This window comes from Phyllobates terribilis, unplaced genomic scaffold (assembly GCF_046119375.1).
Source record: "Phyllobates terribilis strain yellow unplaced genomic scaffold, ASM4611937v1 Scaffold_5__5_contigs__length_657084704, whole genome shotgun sequence".
Taxonomy (NCBI): domain Eukaryota; kingdom Metazoa; phylum Chordata; class Amphibia; order Anura; family Dendrobatidae; genus Phyllobates; species Phyllobates terribilis.
The window spans coordinates 651,889,167-651,895,166 of record NW_027362765.1 but is presented as its reverse complement, the minus strand read 5'-3'; the positions used below and the strand labels follow the sequence as shown (position 1 = coordinate 651,895,166).

Genomic DNA, 6,000 nt, shown 5'->3' with positions numbered 1-6,000 from the left:
CGCTGGCTGCGCGTGTCATAATAGGCTCTGAGCCTTTATATACCTGTGCACAGCAGCAGCCATCTTCAGTCTGCTGCTGGACAGCCAGCAGCAGCAGCAGCAGGAGAGGTATGTAATCAGGAGCCCTCCTGCTAAGGGTAGACAGCTGCTCGTTCCACCCCACCCCCCGCCTTAATTGGTTCTCCTCCCTTCCAACGGTGTTGAGGCGGGTGGGAACAGCAGGGGGTGAAGGTGCTGTGTTTAAAGAGGTGGAGTTATGCAGATCTAAAACGCGTGGATTGCAGCAGCAGCAAGCCGAAAAGTGCAGGCATGTAAGGGATCTAGAGGTTGACAACATGTCTTCTTAACGGGAGTCCAGGAGCTCATCTCCACAAATGGACTTTTCAGGATCCTTGGGTGGCTCCGTAGTTTGAAACCAATTCTGGTTATCGCTTCTCGGCCTTTTGGCTAAGATCAAGTGTAGTATCTGTTCTTATCAGTTTAATATCTGATACGTCCCCTATCTGGGGACCATATATTAAATGGATTTTTAGAACAGGGAGATGGAAAAAGAGCTTGCTCTGTCCACTCCACGCATTGACCTGGTATTGCAGTATCTCCAGGACCGGTGCACCCCTTCTTTAATGCAGTTTCTAAAATCAGAAAGAATTGAATTCAATGTTTTTTGTTCATTTTGCTTGTTTGTCGGATTTTGGGATGGACTCTTTGGCTTTGCTTTTCTTCTCCTCATTGGATTTTTCATGTTCAAAGTTGCAGAAGCCAGATTACAAGCTCATTTTGGTTCAACTTCAGCAACTGTGCATTGCATTGCCATGTAATGTGATGCAATGCTATCTTTCTAGCTCTCCCTTTTTACTTCCTTTTGGATAAACAGACATATTAGGCAAGCATTTTGGAGCTTTCACCTAAATAACTACAGGTGGTGAGATAAGCTGCACAATATAATTGACCTTTCAGTATATTGTTGCACACACACCATCTATTTAGCAAATGCCCTTGTTATCAACAGCAGCCTTTTAAACTCACCTGAGCTAACAGGTATGTGCGCTGGTTACTCTGCTGCGCTTAAAATTTCTTTTTTGGTTTGCTACAATGCCTTTTCTGAAACGTTGTCTCCTTCTGCTGGAACACTGACTTCTTTCATTTAATGCCTGCAGACTATAAAAGAGAACCCAACCCAAAAAGTTTGGTTGATTAGTCTGTGGCATTCTGTTAAACTGTTGCTTATGGCGGTCTCTGTGAGCTTCTCAGCGACATTCAGCCAGCCAGGTATCCTGCCTGCAGTAGATGGAATGTGGCAATGGAACGCTGGCTGCGCGTGTCATAATAGGCTCTGAGCCTTTATATACCTGTGCACAGCAGCAGCCACCTTCAGTCTGCTGCTGGACAGCCAGCAGCAGCAGCAGCAGGAGAGGTATGTAATCAGGAGCCCTCCTGCTAAGGGTAGACAGCTGCTCGTTCCACCCCACCCCCCGCCTTAATTGGTTCTCCTCCCTTCCAACGGTGTTGAGGCGGGTGGGAACAGCAGGGGGTGAAGGTGCTGTGTTTAAAGAGGTGGAGTTATGCAGATCTAAAACGCGTGGATTGCAGCAGCAGCAAGCCGAAAAGTGCAGGCATGTAAGGGATCTAGAGGTTGACAACATGTCTTCTTAACGGGAGTCCAGGAGCTCATCTCCACAAATGGACTTTTCAGGATCCTTGGGTGGCTCCGTAGTTTGAAACCAATTCTGGTTATCGCTTCTCGGCCTTTTGGCTAAGATCAAGTGTAGTATCTGTTCTTATCAGTTTAATATCTGATACGTCCCCTATCTGGGGACCATATATTAAATGGATTTTTAGAACAGGGAGATGGAAAAAGAGCTTGCTCTGTCCACTCCACGCATTGACCTGGTATTGCAGTATCTCCAGGACCGGTGCACCCCTTCTTTAATGCAGTTTCTAAAATCAGAAAGAATTGAATTCAATGTTTTTTGTTCATTTTGCTTGTTTGTCGGATTTTGGGATGGACTCTTTGGCTTTGCTTTTCTTCTCCTCATTGGATTTTTCATGTTCAAAGTTGCAGAAGCCAGATTACAAGCTCATTTTGGTTCAACTTCAGCAACTGTGCATTGCATTGCCATGTAATGTGATGCAATGCTATCTTTCTAGCTCTCCCTTTTTACTTCCTTTTGGATAAACAGACATATTAGGCAAGCATTTTGGAGCTTTCACCTAAATAACTACAGGTGGTGAGATAAGCTGCACAATATAATTGACCTTTCAGTATATTGTTGCACACACACCATCTATTTAGCAAATGCCCTTGTTATCAACAGCAGCCTTTTAAACTCACCTGAGCTAACAGGTATGTGCGCTGGTTACTCTGCTGCGCTTAAAATTTCTTTTTTGGTTTGCTACAATGCCTTTTCTGAAACGTTGTCTCCTTCTACTGGAACACTGACTTCTTTCATTTAATGCCTGCAGACTATAAAAGAGAACCCAACTAAAAAAGTTTGGTTGATTAGTCTGTGGCATTCTGTTAAACTGTTGCTTATGGCGGTCTCTGTGAGCTTCTCAGCGACATTCAGCCAGCCAGGTATCCTGCCTGCAGTAGATGGAATGTGGCAATGGAACGCTGGCTGCGCGTGTCATAATAGGCTCTGAGCCTTTATATACCTGTGCACAGCAGCAGCCACCTTCAGTCTGCTGCTGGACAGCCAGCAGCAGCAGCAGCAGGAGAGGTATGTAATCAGGAGCCCTCCTGCTAAGGGTAGACAGCTGCTCGTTCCACCCCACCCCCCACCTTAATTGGTTCTCCTCCCTTCCAACGGTGTTGAGGCGGGTGGGAACAGCAGGGGGTGAAGGTGCTGTGTTTAAAGAGGTGGAGTTATGCAGATCTAAAACGCGTGGATTGCAGCAGCAGCAAGCCGAAAAGTGCAGGCATGTAAGGGATCTAGAGGTTGACAACATGTCTTCTTAACGGGAGTCCAGGAGCTCATCTCCACAAATGGACTTTTCAGGATCCTTGGGTGGCTCCGTAGTTTGAAACCAATTCTGGTTATCGCTTCTCGGCCTTTTGGCTAAGATCAAGTGTAGTATCTTTCGAAAAGGCGGTTTTGGATGTTGGCCGCCCTAGTAGATTGATACATTATGCACACTGGGGTTTAGGCGCTTGTTAGTACGCCAGGTGGCTAATATAGTCATCTGGTGGAAAGCATGGCCCCCCAGGATCGACGCCATTGGGCCGGGGAAGATCGAAAGCCCGAAGTGTGAAGTGCCCCAGGAGTGGTGACCCTGGGGTGCCTTAACTCACTGGGATTGGGAACCCCACTTGAGTTTATGGCACATTTGCACAAGCACTTCAAATTTTCTTTCTTCGCACACACCCTTATTCCGGGCCTTCTGGCCTTAGGATGGGGAATTTTTCAATTCCCGGTTGAAGGTCCGGGCAGTATTATACTGTGAAACCTTCACTATTTATTTAATTTCTTTGTCACTGTGTGTCCACTTATTCACGTGTGTCACGTCCTACTAGGATTTTGTCGGGATGCGGTTCCCTTACGGGTTCCTCTCTTGGCAGGTCTAGGGGGGGAGTGTGTGGCCATCAGGTTCCGCTCCCCCCTGAACCCCCCTGGCTCTCCTCTTTCGGGAGGAGAGCGTTGTTGGCTCCCCTCTTCCGGGAGGGGAGCACAGTCTTTGGCTCCCAGTGCCTTGCTCGGGTGAGAACTCGGGCAGGTGCTGGGGGTATGATTGGGTCGCCTCTGGCTTCGGCTGGAGGTGGCTTTTTGTCCCTGTTCCTCGCTGTGGCCTTTTGGCTCGGAGGGACGGGGAATGGTTTGGGGGACCCTTCTCCTTTTGGAGAGGGTTTCAAGAAGACCAGCATCCTAGTGCACTTTTTTTGTGGCACTTGTCACTTTTTTAAGCGCACTCGGGTTTTGTACACGAATTCGGGTTTTCGATAAAAAATCTGTTCTTATCAGTTTAATATCTGATACGTCCCCTATCTGGGGACCATATATTAAATGGATTTTTAGAACAGGGAGATGGAAAAAGAGCTTGCTCTGTCCACTCCACGCATTGACCTGGTATTGCAGTATCTCCAGGACCGGTGCACCCCTTCTTTAATGCAGTTTCTAAAATCAGAAAGAATTGAATTCAATGTTTTTTGTTCATTTTGCTTGTTTGTCGGATTTTGGGATGGACTCTTTGGCTTTGCTTTTCTTCTCCTCATTGGATTTTTCATGTTCAAAGTTGCAGAAGCCAGATTACAAGCTCATTTTGGTTCAACTTCAGCAACTGTGCATTGCATTGCCATGTAATGTGATGCAATGCTATCTTTCTAGCTCTCCCTTTTTACTTCCTTTTGGATAAACAGACATATTAGGCAAGCATTTTGGAGCTTTCACCTAAATAACTACAGGTGGTGAGATAAGCTGCACAATATAATTGACCTTTCAGTATATTGTTGCACACACACCATCTATTTAGCAAATGCCCTTGTTATCAACAGCAGCCTTTTAAACTCACCTGAGCTAACAGGTATGTGCGCTGGTTACTCTGCTGCGCTTAAAATTTCTTTTTTGGTTTGCTACAATGCCTTTTCTGAAACGTTGTCTCCTTCTGCTGGAACACTGACTTCTTTCATTTAATGCCTGCAGACTATAAAAGAGAACCCAACCCAAAAAGTTTGGTTGATTAGTCTGTGGCATTCTGTTAAACTGTTGCTTATGGCGGTCTCTGTGAGCTTCTCAGCGACATTCAGCCAGCCAGGTATCCTGCCTGCAGTAGATGGAATGTGGCAATGGAACGCTGGCTGCGCGTGTCATAATAGGCTCTGAGCCTTTATATACCTGTGCACAGCAGCAGCCACCTTCAGTCTGCTGCTGGACAGCCAGCAGCAGCAGCAGCAGGAGAGGTATGTAATCAGGAGCCCTCCTGCTAAGGGTAGACAGCTGCTCGTTCCACCCCACCCCCCGCCTTAATTGGTTCTCCTCCCTTCCAACGGTGTTGAGGCGGGTGGGAACAGCAGGGGGTGAAGGTGCTGTGTTTAAAGAGGTGGAGTTATGCAGATCTAAAACGCGTGGATTGCAGCAGCAGCAAGCCGAAAAGTGCAGGCATGTAAGGGATCTAGAGGTTGACAACATGTCTTCTTAACGGGAGTCCAGGAGCTCATCTCCACAAATGGACTTTTCAGGATCCTTGGGTGGCTCCGTAGTTTGAAACCAATTCTGGTTATCGCTTCTCGGCCTTTTGGCTAAGATCAAGTGTAGTATCTTTCGAAAAGGCGGTTTTGGATGTTGGCCGCCCTAGTAGATTGATACATTATGCACACTGGGGTTTAGGCGCTTGTTAGTACGCCAGGTGGCTAATATAGTCATCTGGTGGAAAGCATGGTCCCCCAGGATCGACGCCATTGGGCCGGGGAAGATCGAAAGCCCGAAGTGTGAAGTGCCCCAGGAGTGGTGACCCTGGGGTGCCTTAACTCACTGGGATTGGGAACCCCACTTGAGTTTATGGCACATTTGCACAAGCACTTCAAATTTTCTTTCTTCGCACACACCCTTATTCCGGGCCTTCTGGCCTTAGGATGGGGAATTTTTCAATTCCCGGTTGAAGGTCCGGGCAGTATTATACTGTGAAACCTTCACTATTTATTTAATTTCTTTGTCACTGTGTGTCCACTTATTCACGTGTGTCACGTCCTACTAGGATTTTGTCGGGATGCGGTTCCCTTACGGGTTCCTCTCTTGGCAGGTCTAGGGGGGGAGTGTGTGGCCATCAGGTTCCGCTCCCCCCTGAACCCCCCTGGCTCTCCTCTTTCGGGAGGAGAGCGTTGTTGGCTCCCCTCTTCCGGGAGGGGAGCACAGTCTTTGGCTCCCAGTGCCTTGCTCGGGTGAGAACTCGGGCAGGTGCTGGGGGTATGATTGGGTCGCCTCTGGCTTCGGCTGGAGGTGGCTTTTTGTCCCTGTTCCTCGCTGTGGCCTTTTGGCTCGGAGGGACGGGGAATGGTTTGGGGGACCC

The 6,000-nt window shown here is 47.8% G+C and overlaps 2 non-coding genes and 3 pseudogenes across 2 annotated transcripts; all 5 read left to right on the top strand.

The window, feature by feature from the left end:
- The first annotated feature begins 427 nt into the window (after positions 1 to 427).
- On the top strand, positions 428 to 618 carry LOC141274524 (U2 spliceosomal RNA). Its single transcript, XR_012322798.1, has one exon. It is a non-coding gene; the product is annotated as a U2 spliceosomal RNA (small nuclear RNA).
- A 1,115-nt stretch (positions 619 to 1,733) lies between these two features.
- LOC141274523 (U2 spliceosomal RNA) lies at positions 1,734 to 1,924 on the top strand. The gene has a single exon (XR_012322797.1). It is a non-coding gene; the product is annotated as a U2 spliceosomal RNA (small nuclear RNA).
- Positions 1,925 to 3,039: 1,115 nt separating this feature from the next.
- LOC141151237 (U2 spliceosomal RNA) lies at positions 3,040 to 3,131 on the top strand (annotated as a pseudogene).
- A 789-nt stretch (positions 3,132 to 3,920) lies between these two features.
- LOC141150295 (U2 spliceosomal RNA) lies at positions 3,921 to 4,098 on the top strand (annotated as a pseudogene).
- Positions 4,099 to 5,213: 1,115 nt separating this feature from the next.
- Positions 5,214 to 5,305, top strand: LOC141151236 (U2 spliceosomal RNA; annotated as a pseudogene).
- The last annotated feature ends 695 nt before the right edge of the window (positions 5,306 to 6,000 follow it).